Source organism: Peromyscus californicus, unplaced genomic scaffold (assembly GCF_007827085.1).
Source record: "Peromyscus californicus insignis strain IS unplaced genomic scaffold, ASM782708v3 Scaffold_20__1_contigs__length_68692818, whole genome shotgun sequence".
In the NCBI taxonomy this organism is placed as follows: domain Eukaryota; kingdom Metazoa; phylum Chordata; class Mammalia; order Rodentia; family Cricetidae; genus Peromyscus; species Peromyscus californicus.
This window is the reverse complement of record NW_026294503.1, coordinates 5,785,586-5,801,802: the sequence shown is the minus strand read 5'-3', so window position 1 is coordinate 5,801,802 and position 16,217 is coordinate 5,785,586.

Sequence of the window (16,217 nt, the reverse complement as noted above, 5' to 3'; positions counted from 1 at the left end):
CCTCTGTGGGCATATGTTTCTGTACCCAGAGAAGACTCTGACTGCAGCTGGATCTGCTGGGTTCTTCCCTCTGGGAATTTGACGTGGGGTGGGCTGCAGGGAAGCATGACCCAGCCTCTGAGGAGGTGGGGAGGCCCCGGCTCTTCCTGCTTCAAAGTCCTGGATGAGGACACTCTGCTCGTTGATTATCCCATCCATTCATTGGTTTAGCAAATGCCTCAAAGATCAATACCAAATATGAATCTGAAAAGCAAAGGAAGTAGAACCTTGGAATTGGATCTGGGGGTTGGCTCAGCTGATAGAGTGCTTGCCAACACGCATAGAGCGTTGGGTTTAACCCCAGCACTGCATAGAAACAACTGTGTGGTATATGGATCTATGTATCTTCAACTGTCAGGATGTGGAGGTAGGAGGATCAGAAGTTCAAAGTCATCCTCAAATATGTACCAAGTTTGAGGCTAGCCTGGGCTATATGAAATCCTGTCTCAAAAGGGGATGGAGGCTGGAGCGATGGCTCAGCAGTTAAGAGCACTGGCTACTGCTCTTCCAGAGGACCTGGGTTCAATTCCCAGAACTCACAACTGTCTGTAACTACAATTCCAGGAGATCTGATGCTCTCTGACCTTTTGAGTACCAAGCATGCATGTGGTACACATACATACATGCAGGCACTCATCCATAGTCATAAATAATACAATTTTAAAAAATCTTTTTTTAAGGTGAGCAGGAAGCTGATTGTTTATGTTTTTGACTGGGGATATAGCTCAGTTGGTGGCTATTTATCTACCACACAAAGTCCTAGGTTTGACCCTACCACTGCATGAACAGGGCATGGCAACATATGGCTGCAATCCCAGCATTTAAGAGCCGGAAGATCAGGAGTTCAGAGTCCTCCACTGCTACATAGTGAGTTCAAGGCCAACTGGAGCTACATGTGAGTCTGTCTCAAAAACAAAAGGGCAAGAGTCTGGGGTAGTTTGGTGGTAGAGCACTTGACTTTGTTACTGTGACTGGGTTCCATACTCAACATCAAACAAACCAACAACAATAAAAACCATGTGGTAACAGGATCCTGGCCCCAGCCAAGCTGTGACCTCTTTGGGACTGATCTGGATGTGGCCCATTGTGTGGGCTGGATTAGTGGGTCTGGCTCAGATCCATCTGCTTTTTGAGAAAGAACTGGATAAAGCAAGGGATGAAGCTTGGGTGGAGGGCCACCCTCTGTGGCCTGCCTTTTAGTCTCAGTCCGAGAAAATCACCCCACAGCAGGATTGCTTTCTGTTTTGTTTAAGAAAAGAGAAAACATTGTAAACTTAACCTGGTGACTTGTCATTCATAGTAAGAGATACCAGAAACCCCTTTATTCCCGACGGCATTGACCTCTCCACAAGGGTCCACTGACCTGTGTTCTAGAGCCTTAAACAGGTTTCCAGCTCTGGTTCCTGGCTTTGTATAAATGCCAATAGGTAGAAATCCTCATGCTGGTGCCTTGCTTCCCTTACTCGATAGCATAATTGTAAGATTTATCTGTGTTGTGGAATCTTGCACATTTCATCATGCTGTAAATACACTCCAATGTATTCATGCTACTTATGTAGATGGACATAGGGGGATGTTTCCCACTTGAGACTGTGGTGAGGAACAAGGCTGCACATGTCACTCTGGTGAATAATCACAGCATTTTTGTGGTCTGGAGTCGCCTAGTCTTGTGGCATGCATTTGTTCAGCCTCACTGGGCTCAGCTAAGCAGCCTTCCAAATCAGTGTGTATGCATATAGAGTTGGCAGTGAGTTACTGCAGGAACTAAACGAGGTCTTGTTTTGAGTCTGTGCTTCTATGATAGGACCTTCCAAGCCCGATTCAACATTCAGCAACATCTGGCATCCCTTACAGGTCACCTCTATGAGTTGAGAAATTAGTTAAGAGACATCAGAGAACAAGATGCAGTTCGTGCCATGCAGAAAAGAGCACATGGATAATGTCCAGAGGCTGTGAGCAGAGCCTCCCGTGACAAGATAGTGTCAGTGGGAGAGAGACAGAGAGTGCTGGCCTCCCACAGGGATCTCACTGAGTGCCTGGAGCTGCAGAGAAGGCTCTGCCTCTGAGTGGCCAAGGCCAGGGACACTCTAGCCAATGCTGGATTGTGTGGAGTGAAAGAGGAATCTGTCTCCCACTCCAATTCAAAACAGGTTGGTTTTCCAAAGTTCCAAAGAATACCCCTTAGCTCCCCCACTCCTGCCCTTCTGCCTGCTGCAGTGGACCCAGGTGCCCCAGGTGGCCTGGGGGATACCCAGATGTTACCCACAGTGGCATCCAAGAGTACTGCTGCTCCAGAGATGCTGCTGAACATCTGGAACATCAGGGTTCAGCAGGGACATCAGGGTTCTCACTTGAGAACTTCAGCAGGAACAGGAGCGGAAGCCTGTAGGTGACTTCTAGGCCAGAGGACCAGTGACATCATCAAAGTCTGTCGGGGAGCTGTAGAGGGGAAGAGGGGAGCTCCCGAGGGACAGCAGCAGGGACCTTTGTGAGACACTTGCATCTAGAGGCGCTTGAAAGAGCTTGTGGGAGCACTGGGGACCCCCAGCAGAAACAGCAGCTCTCAATCTTTATGCAAAGAATGTGGCTTATTACATCTAAATTCCCTCAGAGGTCCCTCTGAGCATGTCAGAGACCCAAAGCCCTGAAGGGACCTAGTTCTTGTTTCCCTTATGATCTTATTTGCTCCTAACTTCACAAACAAATGTCTTCTACATAAATAAAATTGGAGGGCTGTTTCCCAGAAGTTTCTCAAAGCCCAGCTCCCTACACTATCAGAGGCAGGGGTTGGATGAAGGAGCATGGGCCCCAGCTGGAAAAGCCACCCATATGACATTCCCCACCTCTCCAATAGTGACTACGACCGCAGGAGGGGCTGGGGTCTAGGACATGGTCTTTCAGTCATTCTATCTCCTGCTAACTGCTGCCAACCGATGGTCTGCTGCCTGGGTGGGTCTCCAACCTCTTGAATGACTTGTCTTCAGCTGTCTTCACCTTGGCATCCACCCCGAGGTCACTCAGTTTCTGTCACCTCCCCTATCTTAGGTTTGGGAACTTGGCTACTCCCTGGCTTCCTCCCTCCCGTGAGAGCACACTGACTTGTTTATTAAGAGGACTCTGGCCTCAGGACAAGGCCTGCACTTCTCCCAGGCCACAGCTCTTTTATCGCCCACCCTCCCACTGGTTGGAATTCCAGACTCCAGGACCGGTGGGAGAGAGGGTGGACTTCAGACTGTGCTTGCTCCCTCACCTCAGTGCTCTCTCTGTGCCATGCTTAGCCTTCTCAATTTAGCGACTTCTACTCCGTGCTCAGGTCTCAGCTTAAATGCCACATCCCTGGGGACGGACTCATCAATGTGCCTGTGAGATGCTTCAGAGTGAGCCTACGTGTGTCCCAGAGCCCCTGTCATGGGGTTCACGTTTGTCTACATGACCAACTTACCCTAGAGAGGACTGACTGGGCCTGTGCTGCAAGTCCCCATGCACAATGCGGAGCGCAGTGCTAGGTTCAGCAGGTGCCGATGGGCTCAACGGGTGGGTTGAGGACAGCCAGAGGCTGCGCGGGGCAGATGGGTACTGGTGAGGCAGAGCCTGGGAGTCTCTGTCAGGATGTGACGGATGGCCTCCTGCGTGCCGCCTCCTGCCCACCATCCCTTTGTGCTCTCAACAGCTGCCCCTGGCCCCCGGCTTAGAATTCTCTCCCTCCTGAGGTCCCAAAAGCAGCTTGAGGGGGAAAGGCTTTACTTGGCTTGTACATTCCAATCACAGTCCATCATCGAGGCGAGTCAGAGCAAGACCTGAGGCATGAGCTGAGGCAGGGACCGCGGAGGAACACTGCTTTCTGTCTTCTTCCACAGCTTGCTCAGCTCCCTTTCTTACAGGACCCAGGTCCTTGGTGGGGAGGGTGGCGCCGCCCACAGTGGGCTAGGTCCTCTGGCACTAACCATCAATCAAGAAAATGCCCCCTAAAGACATGCCCACAGCCAACCAACAGAAGTTTTCCTCAGCTGAGGTTTCCTCTCCACAGGTGACTCGGGTTTGCAGCAGAGTGACAGATACTAATCAGTACACCTGCTGTGAGCTGGTGCCGGCCTTCCCCAGGCCTCTCCTACCCCGGGTCTCCAGGGTCTTTCACAAGGCAGCTAAAGAGGCTTTCTCCAGTGTTGTGACCACAGCCAGGGTTGCCCGGTCCTTATAGCATTCCCACCCTCTGTTAAGGCCTCCTGTGTGACTGTAAATGAGGAAATGGGAACGGAAGGCTACTTGGATGTGTGAGGATGTGAGAGGACATCCGTGACACATTGAGCCGGTGCAGGCAGCACATCCATGCTCTGCCCGTGCACGCCAACATGCACACACAGAACCCTCATCACCACCAAGATGACCTTCCCTCCCTCGTTCCTCCCTTCCTTCTTTTTTCTTTCGTTCTTTCTTTTTCTTTTTAAAAATGTTTCAGTTTGATGGGACTGGAGAGATGGCTCAGCGGTTAAGAGTACCTACCTTTTCTTCTTACAGAGGACTCAGGTTCCACTCCCAGTACTCACATGGTGGCTCACAACCATCCATAATTACAGTTCCAGGGACTCCAACAACCTCTTCTGACCATTAAAGGCACAGGCACACATGTCATGCACAGGCATACATGTTAGCAACACTCATACATACAAAATAAAGTAAATCTAAAAAATAAAATAAAATTCAGTTTGAGGCAGCCTAATTAATATATATATATATAACCCCAGCTGTCCTGGAACTTACTGTGTAGGCCAAACTCCCCCAAGTTTGCAGCAATCCTCCTGCCTCTCTATCTCCTGAGTGTTGTGAGTTCAAGTATACATCAAAAAGCCTGGTTACAGTGATTCTGTTATAAAGAGAGCCAGTGAAAGATGAACTGTACAACAAAATGAGCTCACTGACTATGAATAGTTCATTTTCTGTTCTAAAAGCCCAGTACCACCAACTGAACACACCCCCACACACTCACACATTCACTCACTCACACCCACACTCTCACTCACACTCACACACACACTCAAGGCTTATTTTGGCTCAAGGGTCTACAGGTGAACATGGAGACCCAGCATCTATTCCTTCTTGGCAGAACCCAGAGGTGGCACTTCCACTCTCTCCCCTTTTATAAAGCCAAGAAGAGTCAACCGAAGAGGCCCCAACTTGATGATCTATCTGATCCTTGTCCTGTCCTAAAGGCCACCTCTGACTATCCATGTCAGACTGAGTTTCCACCATCTTAGTATCTCCCCCACAATGGGAGTGGAACTCCAACACAGGGAGTCTTCAGGGGTCTACACCAGCACCGCGTCTCAGCTGCAGCGTTAACACACAATCAGCGCGTCCATACGTCAGGCTACAGGCATTGTTTTCTTTTATGGCGTTATTTCTTGCCTTCCTCAGTGTTTGTGCTCAGGCTTGTTTCCCTCAACCTGCAGGCAGCTACCAGCAATCATCACAGTTACCTGTTACCTAAGTGACATCTGGATGAGAGGCAACAACTACCGTGCACTTATCAAGATAGTCTTTCTAGGTGTGGTGGTTCACTGTCTGGAGCAGGAGGATCAAGAGTTGGAGGCCAGCCTGGGCTACATAGCAAGATCCTATCCCAAAGGAGAGAAAAAGAGTGCCGGGCTCCCTCTGATTGCAGCGGTTGATGTCCCGGGCTCACTCCTGATTGCTGTGAAAGGTCACTGCTGTCACCGGGCTCAGCAGGTCCCAAGCAAATACTTGAGCAGAATATTTCAAGGCCGCAGTCTCCCTGTGGTTTTTGTCTCTGAGAACAAGTGGCTGTGGCCCCTCATCCTCACCCAGACCCGCCCATCCCCAGGGCTCCCTAGGAGATGACAGTCGAGCTGCTAACAGGACCCCTGAACCAAGACCTCATTACTTCAGAGAATTACCTGCCTCCCCGTTCTCCATCGTGTTAAAGGGACCTGGATAGTTGAGCTATCAATGAACATGAAAACAGAGCGAATCTTCCCAAGGGCCTGCCACATGGAGTATTTGCTGTTCTTATTGCTCTAACAAAATATGTGAACGTGAATTAAAGGATGTGAGCTTTATTTGGCTTGCAATTTAGGGCTGTACAGTCTATCCTGGTGGCTGGGGTGGGCTGTCTGTAGAGTTCAGAACCTTACAGAGTAGTTTGTTTTATTGTGGTGACCTAGAGGCAGAGAGCTTAAGTAGGAAACAAGGTAAGCCTGTAAACCTCCCAGGCCCATCCCTAGTGACCCACCTCCTCCAACTGTGCCTCTTGCCCCAAGGGTTCCCCCACCTCCCAAACAGCTCCATCAGCTAGGGACCAACTGTTCAGATGCATGAACCTATAAGGGACATTTCTCACCCAAACCATAACACATGGCTGTAGCACAAATCTTAACAGGGCTTATTAAATAAGAACAAACCTGGAGCCAGGTATTGGAGTGAACGCTGGAAGATCAGAGAAACAGAACAAGCCACAGCTATCTCACCTTGCCATTTCCTCAGCCTGGAAGCTTCTGAGTCCTTATCCAAATGGATTTCAGCTGAACTGTGCTGCTCAAAGCCTAAATGTTTAACCAGGCTCTAGTTCCTCATCCTCACACTTTATATACCTTTCTGCTTCCCACCATCACTTCCTGGGATTAAAGGCTCTTGTTACCATGCCTGGCTGTATCCAGGGTGGCCTTTGAACTCACAGAGATCCAGAGGGATCTCTGCCTCTGGAATGCTAGGATTAAAGGCGTGTGTGCCACCATTTTCTGGTCTCTATGTCTATCTAGTGGATGTTCTGTTCTCTGACCCCAGATAAGTTTATTAGGGTGCACAATATTTTGGGGAACACAATATCACCACACATGGCACTGTGGACTAAATTGTATCCTCCAAATAATTCCTCTGTTGGAACCCTAACCCCCAATGTAATGTATTTGAAGACTGTATTTGAAAAGAGTAATTAAAGCTGAGTGAGTTGTAATAGGACTACAGAAATGAAGATATTCTTGTTGATTGTTTGTTTGCTGTTTGTTTGAGACAGGGTCCCCCTCTGTAGCCCTGCCTGTCCTTGATCTCACTATGAAACCATGCTGCTTCCAAACTCACTGAGATCTGCCTGCCTCTGGCTCCCAAGTGATGGGATTAAAGGCACACCATCTTTAAAATGAAGATATTCTAAAGAGACACTTGTGTCTCTCAATCTGATTATCAGGCTATAGAAATGACAGATCCCAACTAAATGGGAATTTCCACATGACTCTCATACTGGGAAAAGCAAAAGGCATCAGCCAGAGGGGGCTTGTCACCCAGGAAGAGACTTCACACCGTTCTAACAACTTGTCAGATCCCCTAGCAGGATGAAACCAGCCTAGACAGAGGAGTCAACAGTGGGCACAGCTGGGACTCCTTAAAGGTTCCTATCTTTGGTCCTTTATTTAAACTTTTATCTCAAGACTTCGGGGACCCTGTTACAAGGCTGACTTGAGAGGTCACTTCGTCTTTTTGCCCCTGTTTCCAACATGACCACATTAAATAAATTTCCTTTTTCTGCTTTCCATTCTTTTAATTGACCTATTGAGGTAGCAGGACCTGACTTGGGACATAAGCTGTGCCCCCAAGTTTGATAACAAGATCATCTGGGAAAGAGGCTGATCCAGTATGACTGAAATCATGTAAGAAGAGGAAAGCACATGAGGATATACTTGCACAGAGAAGGGGCCACATGTGCTTCGGTGAGAAGGTGACCGCCTGCAAGCCAAGGAGGAAGGCTCAGGAGAAAGGCGACTCCCTGACACCTCCCTGATGAACTTCAAGCCACAGAACTGGGAGAAACAGAGTCCTATTGTTTCAGCCACCCAGGCTGCGTGCGGTATTTCACCGCGGTGGCCCAGCAGACTAACGCTCATGGTTGGTCACGATCCACCCATCAGCAAGAAAACTTGCCCACAGTTTTGCGGTGAGAGATTGTTAGCAACCAGCTCTCCAGAGACAAACAGGCTGGCAGGTCTGATTTGCCAAATTACTATGGTATCACCACTCCCATGAGGGCCGGCATCAAGAACACCCAGGTGAGAAGAAATGCCCACCGTTGGCTTTTGCCATGCAGGGCAAGCTAGCTCCATACCACCCTGCTCATCTGCCAATGTCAGAAGCAAATAACCTTTAGCAGCACATTGCACGGTGATATTTTTCATAATAAAATAGGATTTTCCTAGTTCCCCAACATCTACACACACACACACAAACACCACACACACACATACATACATATGTATATACACACACCACACACACACACACACACACACACACATTCATGTACATATACACACATACAATCACACACATATACATACACACACGTACATATGCATATACACACATATACACACACAAGCTTAGCCAGGGAACTTGAAAATACAGTAGTTCATGGGTTCTGCTGTCCTTATTTTTCAATTCTAAATCTATGTGACATATTAATAAAACATAGGAAACAATAGTACAAACTGTCTGGCTTTTCTTTCAAAGGCAAAGAGCTCCCCACTAGGGCCACTAAGAGGAAGAAAGATGTTTCCCACAAGGCTGGGGAATCTGCCTTCTTCAGGTTCCTCAGTGGTTTCTTCAGTCATGCAAATGAACTATTTCCCAGAAACCTTTGCCTTCATTCCTATTATTTTCCTATCACACTGCAATCTACTTAGGAAAATATGTGTTAATTTCATCTCTATCACGGGTTTCACGTGTCTCCCCAAAGCGGTTTTTAAAGTACTTGAAATTCCTATCTGAGGCTCTGGTTCCTTGGCCACAAACTTGAATGATTAATGAGACATTTCCACTCCATTCCGGCTCAGGAGGTACAGGACACTTTGCGCAGGGGGTGCAGGACACGTGATCAGGGGTGCAGGACACGTGATCAGGGGTGCAGGACACGTGATCAGGGAGTGCGGGTCACATGATCATCGGTGCAGGACACGTGCTGGGGATGCAGGACACGTGCTCAGGGGGGTGCAGGTCACTTGCTCAGGAGGTGCAGCACACGTGCTCAGGGGGTGCAGGACACATGCTGGGGGGGTGTGCAGGACACGTGATATCTAGTTGTGCTGTGTGCACCCCCGCCCCACCCCATCTACTTCTGCTGCAGCTGAGTCGGCACTCTGCTGTCATTCTGGGACAGCAGGCAGGCCTCTATTCCTTTTCTCTGAACTCCACCTTCACTGAGTGCATGAGCAGAATTCACAAAGAACCCTTTCCTCCACTTCAGACACTCTTGGTTTTTTCTATGTCGATCTTGTAGGCTGTACTCTACACAGCCTGGGTTGGCCGCAAACTTGGAGCAATCCTCCTCCCTTGCAGCGCAAGTGCAGGGCTTACAGGTGTATGTCGTCACATCCGCCCTCCCGCCTTAAACTCCCAGCTCCTGCTCCTTCGGCACACCCCACTTCCAAAGGCAGCTAGGTGAGCTGGCCTTCAGTCCAGGGAGGGAGAAGTTGGCCATTGCAACAGCCTCTCCTTGGCAGAGCGCTCCACTCAGCACACCTGGAGAGGTGCTGCTCCACAGCACAGTCTGGGGGCCTGTGACCCAGACGCTCTGCTGGTCTGGTTCCCCCTGGGAGTCTAGCCTGGATAATGGCAGGAAGATCTTCCCAGAGGATGGAACTCTCCAGAACTGTGATGGAGCAGATGGCCGGGCACCAAAGCAGAGTCAACCGTGTGCACCGCCTTCCAATCCCACCTCACGGTAGTGGTGAACCTGCAGCAGCGGGGCTGCTGGCCAGGGTCTAGGATGCTGGAGGCCTTGGCACACACATGAAGGAGGAAGACACGGAGGAGGGAAGGAAGGAAGGAAGGAAAGGAGGGGAGGAAACCCACCACACACGGAGTATCCATCCCAAAGAAACCAGAACCGTCACAAATCTGGGCTGTTCCTTTTCCTCACCCCTCCCACACCCGCACCCTCACCTAACCACACACAGAACGATCTCCTTAAGGGTAGGTCCCTCTCGTATTCCCCATAGCTCCTTCTCTCTTTTCCTTAGTGAATCTGTGTTCTCTCTGCTCAAAGGAAACAGAAATTAATTCTGCTTTCAAATCTTTCCCAAGGTAGCTGGATGTGGTGGCATACATCTGTAAGCCAGGGGACGATCATGAGTTCGAGGTCAGCCTGAAATATGTCGTCTGCCCAGGTGGGACTCCGCACGCCCCGCCCCCAGCCTGTGGAATTAGACTCTTCCTCTTCGAGCCTTACTCTCTAGAAGCTGCCAGTGCTAACTAGAACAAGAGGTACCCAGCCTCTTCTGAAGGAACCTCTTTCCGCCCTCCTTGGCAGGGCTCTCCTATGGGCGCAGCTGGTTGACCTCACTGGGACAGGACATCCCCATTGCCAGGCGTCTGCTTCCTTTGCTCCACGCCATCTTCTCTGTGAATCCATTTCTATTCACAGCATGATCTAACAAGCCGTCCTCTCTGCTCACAATGGTTCCCAAATGCCAGGGTCAGTACACATAGAGATTTCAGGATGCAGCCTCCCAGCCTCTCAACAATAGTGCAGACAGCGGTATTTTTAATCGGCTACCTGGGAGGCTCTGATTGGCCCAGCCCAGCTCTGGTCTCCACTGAGCCGCCAGCCGTTTGGAATCTACTGAAACAAAAGAAAAGAAAAGAAACAAAAAACAAAACACCCAGCACCTAGGCTTTTTCTCGAAATTTCTGAGTCTGAACACAGCAGGGGTGAGGCTAAGAGACTCAGTGGCCTGCGCTGATCTGGGGCTGACAGCCACACCTGGGGATTCCTGCTTGTCACCCTCCAGCCCACACAATATGGCGTCTTACTGACATTAACTACCCAGGGACAAGAAGGCTGGCTCTGAGGTACTGGAGGGGATGAGCTAATTAGCTGCCTTGTGAAAAGCTTAATTGCACCTCATTTTCTACTTTGTTATTTTCAAACAGAGCACAGTCTTCCGGGTGTGATGTGCTCAGCTGCCCCTAATCAAAGGTGAAGCACAGTCATTCCCTGAGTGACTCGGGGTGACACCCCAACTCCACTGATCTGTAGACGCCTCCCACCTCTGTGACTCCTGAACTACAGGGTGCAAATGAATCACCCAGGGAGCTTGTTAAATAGCCCGGGTTCTGAGTGTCTGCCCCTCCCCCCACACTCAACGGGTGCAGTGTGGGATGTAGGAATCCCCTCATCTAACGAGCTCCCTGGGTGAATTTACTTCACAGAGCTGTTCTTAAGTACAAAAGTTGTCCTATGAAATGTCTGCCCTCCTTCCCTGAAGGGATTCCTCTAGAGGTACAGTGAATCAGCTTTTTCCTTAGCTCTTGGTAAAAATAAATACTCGGTCTCAGAAACCAAACCGTGCATTGTAGCAGAGGAAAGTGAGGATGGATGGGGACATCTGGTCAGCCATACTTCCTCTCAGAAAACCTGGATATGATGAGAGACCAGGAAGCATCCCAAGCAGGTGGGCTGTTCTCTTAAAGGGAAGGGGAACTGGGGTCTGGAGGCAGAAAAGACCCCCAGCTGTAACAGCTGGGTGGAACATTCCCCCACCAAGACAATTCCAGCAGTTTCTTTTTGTGAGGGTAATCACCAAATTAAATGTTTTAATTACTGAAATTGCATATGCATTTCTTTTGAGACTAGAGCATCATAAGAACACGGTATTCACTCCCCAGAGGGCCAAGCTGCTTGCTTCCAGGGAAGGGGTGTCAGAAAGAGTCCATTTTAATTTCATTATAAAACAGGCTTGAGAAATAAAGGCGCAGGACTGACGGTGTATTCTCAGCCAGCTGTGATTTAATGAGCATGATTCGAGGCTTGGAACCTGCTTGCCACATCCATGTTAATACGTCTCTGGGAGAAGCAAATGCCAGAGAAAGTGATAAACTGTTGTTCTTCGTATTTGTTGAAATGGCTAACGTGATGAGCCTCACGTTGAGGCAGCCCAGCTGTCGCCTCCCTCAGGTCCCTGTAGATCAGCACGTCCCGGGCAGGAGCCGGGTCAGAGGGCCTGGAAGCTGAGCTGCAGCGGGTGTTTGTCCCTGGTTGGGAACCAGATTCCTCCCCCAAGGCCCGAGTCAGGAGGAGCCGCTCCCCTCCCAGACTTTATCATGAACTATTCATTGCATAATCACAGAGTCATTATGATCCTAACAGTCTTTGTGATTTCCATTTTTCCAGTCATGAACACATGAAAATAAGAAAAAAAAATGTCTCTCTGTTTTGAGGTCCTAAAAAGAGAAGGTGCTGGGTAAGCCTGCGTGCTAGTTAAGTACCAGGAGTTGGGGAGCAAACAAAGGAAAAGTGGGGAGAGGCCGCAGTCAGGCTGCTCTGGGAGGGCAGGATGCCTGGGGAGACGAGTACCTGGGTGTCTGAGGTGCCAGCGGGAGAGGCGACTCCTGGGAGCAGGGGGCTAATCCTCTCCAGCTGAAGGTCCTTGTGCTGTTCGGAACTGGAGCTCTGCTGAGTGCGTGAGCTGTTCTGTGTGTGAAGCTGGGAGGCTGTGGTGCATTAACAACACAGACTTTCCCATCACCTACCTGAGATTCAATTAGACCAGGATTCTGAGATTCAATTAGACCAGGATTCTTTTGACTGGAAACAGAGTGGAGATACCAAAATATATTAGGCATTGTCTGGGAGCTAAATTGAGGTCCATGCCTAGAATGGGGTCCTAGTGGGGTGGGGGGAGGGGTGTGTGTCATCTCTGACACAGTTCCCTGGTGTGGTTCTTCCAGATTGTTCCTCAGTTAAACATGACATTCAGCGTTTGGCCTCCTGGACACCAGCATTTCATATTAGCACCGAGTCATAAAGTCAGAGAGCTTAACACTGTCTGACGATGGCTGTGATGGAGAGGAGAGACACTTCACTTCTGTTTTCCTATGGTGACCATAGTTAAATCTGAGTAACCATGTGGCCCAGAGGGGACTGTCACCATTACCAATGATTGATTGACGCCCCCCCATGACATTATTTTTGTTGCTACATCGTAACTGTAATTTTGCTGTTATGAATTGTAAATATCTGACATGCAGGATATCTGATATGTGACCCCTGTGAAAGGATCGTTCACCCGCCAAAGGGTCGCGACCCACGGGTTGAGAACGGGTTAGCGCTTTGCCCACCTTGCAGAACCAGAGCTGAGACAATGGCCTTGGCAGGCTTGCTCCGCTGTGCACATCGCTGGCGCCCTGCTCCAGTCCCTCCTCAATTTAAGCCTAAAGCTTAGGTCAGCACCCCAAAGACAGACTTGGATCACCAGACCCCCGTGCAGATCTATGCCTCTTTCCCGTGTGGCTGCATTGAATGTATGTTTCTGCTTTTCACCCACCGCTTTAGCTGGCACTGGGGATGGATGGCTAAACCAAGAGTGCGGGGCTGCTGGAGCCCAGGCTTTCTCCTCAAAACTCCAACTGCATTGTCACATACATGTGTATATATGCATCTATATACTTAAACCTAGATTTTCAGTATAAAAGAAGACATTTTATATGTCCCCCCCCCCCCGCCCCCGCTCACTTTTTTTTTTTTTGGTTTTTCGAGACAGAGTTTCTCTGTGTAGTTTTGGTGCCTGCCCTGGATCTCACTCTGTAGACCAGGCTGGCCTTGAACTCACAGAGATCTACCTGGCTCTGCCTCCTGAGTGCTAGGATTAAAGGCGTGCGCCACCACCGCTGGGCTGCCATTTCTTCTTTTTTTAAAATTTTTTTCTATTTTTTAATTACACTCATGATATTCATTAACTACACTCATGATATTAATTACATTTGTGGTATTCATTGATTACATTCGCAGTATTCATTCAATAATTATATTTATAATATTCATTAATTACATCAATTGTATTGATTTATTACATTCATGATATTATGTCCTGATATTACTGTCCATTTGTGGGGTTTTTCCATCACACAAAACAGAGATTCTGTACTTAGGAAATCACTGCTCTATATTCCTTTCTTCTCCATCTTGAGGTAACGTCTAATCTTTCTGTCTCTATGAATTTGTATATTCTATATACTTCATGTAATACAATTCTATAGTATTTGTCCCTTTTTTTGAATGTAAAAACGTTTTATGGGGTTGGGGATTTAGCTCAGTGGTAGAGCATTTGCCTAGCAAGCACAAGGCCCTGGGTTCAGTCCTCAGCTCTGGAAAAGAAAAAAAAAAGAAAAATGTAGCTAGAGTTTTCCTGCCTGGCCCACAGTCAGGATAAATCTCTGTCACCTGCCAGTCCCACAGCCGCTCAGACCCAACCAAGTAAACATAGAGACTTATATTGCTTACAAACTGTATGGCCGTGCCTGGCTTCTTGCTAACTATTTTTATATCTTAAGTTAATCCATTTCTATAAATCTATACCTTGCCACGTGGCCCATGGCTTACCGGCATCTTCACATGCTGCTTGTCATGGCAGTGGCTGGCAGTGTCTTCCTCTGCCTTCCTATTCTCTCAATTCTCCTCTCTGTTAGTCCCGCCTATACTTCCTGTCTGGCTACTGGCCAATCAGTGTTTTATTTATTGACCAATCAGCAACACATTTGACATACAGACCATCCCACAGCAGAAAAAAAACCTCTTATATACAACTGCAGGAGAAATAATACTCTGATAGCCTGAACATAAAAACAGGTTATAATTTAATTTAAAAGTCCAGGGTTATTTTAAACAGTAAAATATTTCTCTGTAGAAAATAGTATAAATGATAACATTTCCCAATAAGCCCTTTTAAGCCAAATGATAGCTGAATTATACATAAATATTGATTAGATTCTGGGATACAGAAGAAACCTATCTTCATCTGTTCAGAGAGCTATGTTTTACTTAAGTTATGTAAGTGGGATTCCTATTCATCTTCCCCTTCACTGTTTGATTTATGGCAGATGTTTTTCTATAGGCTAATCTATAATCCAAAAAGATTTTAGCCTCCCCTCCTGAAAGTTCGGTCAGCATTTTTTTCATCAGCTTGATACGGTACAAATTCTTATCCTAATAGTGAAACATTTCACTAAAGCTTGCCCAATCTTGAAACTGAGAAGCTTTTCTAGGGCAAAAGACATGGTCAATAAGACAAAAAGAGAGCCTACAGAATGGGAAAAGACCTTCACCAACCCCACATCTGACAGAGGACTGATCACTAAAGTATATAAAGAACTCAAGAAACTAGACATCAAAATAACAAACAATCCAATTAAAAAATGGGCTACAGAGCTAAACAGAGAATTCTCAACAGAAGAATCTCAAATGGCTCAAAGACATTTAAGGAAATGCTCAACATCCTTAGTCATCAGGGAAATGCAAATCAAAATGACTCTTAGATACCATCTTACACCTGTCAGAATGGCCATGATCAAAAACACTAATGACAGTCTATGTTGGAGAGGATGCAGAGCAAAGGGAATACTCCTCCACTGTTGGTGGGAGTGCAAACTTGTACAACCACTGTGGAAATCAGTTTGGTGGTTTCTCAGAAAACTGGGAATCAATCTACCTCAAGACCCAGCCATACCACTCTTGGGCATATACCCAAGGAATGCTCAATCACACCACAAGGACACATGCTCAACTATGTTCATAGCAGCATTATTCATAATAGCCAGAACCTGGAAACAACCTAGATGCCTGTCAACTGAAGAATGGATAAAGAAAATGTGGCACATATACACAATGGAGTACTACTCAGCAGAGAAAAATAATGACATCATAAAATTTGAAGGCAAATGGATGGAACTAGAAAATATTCTGAGTGAGGTAACCCAGACTCAGAAGGACAAACATGGTATGTACTCACTCATAAGTGGATACTAGATATAAAGCAAAGGACAATCAGACTGCAACCCACAGATCCAGGGAGGCTACCTAATAGGGGGACCCTAGAATGACTGAGTGTAGCATGAATCTTAAAGAGTCTTATTAATAAAATAAAACCTGAGGCCAGGTATTGGGGTGAATGCTGGAAGATCAGAGAAGCAGAACAAGCCACAGCTACCTCACCTCAACAGTTCCTCAGCTGATCCTGTTTCCTCAGACTGGAAGCTTCTGTGTCCTCATCCGAATGGGTCTCAGCTGAACTGCTGCTTGAAAGCCTGAAGCTTAACTAGCTAAAAGCTTCTAGTTTCTGGTCTTCACGCCTTATATATCTTTCTGTTTTTGCCATCACTCCCTGGGATTGAAGGCTCAC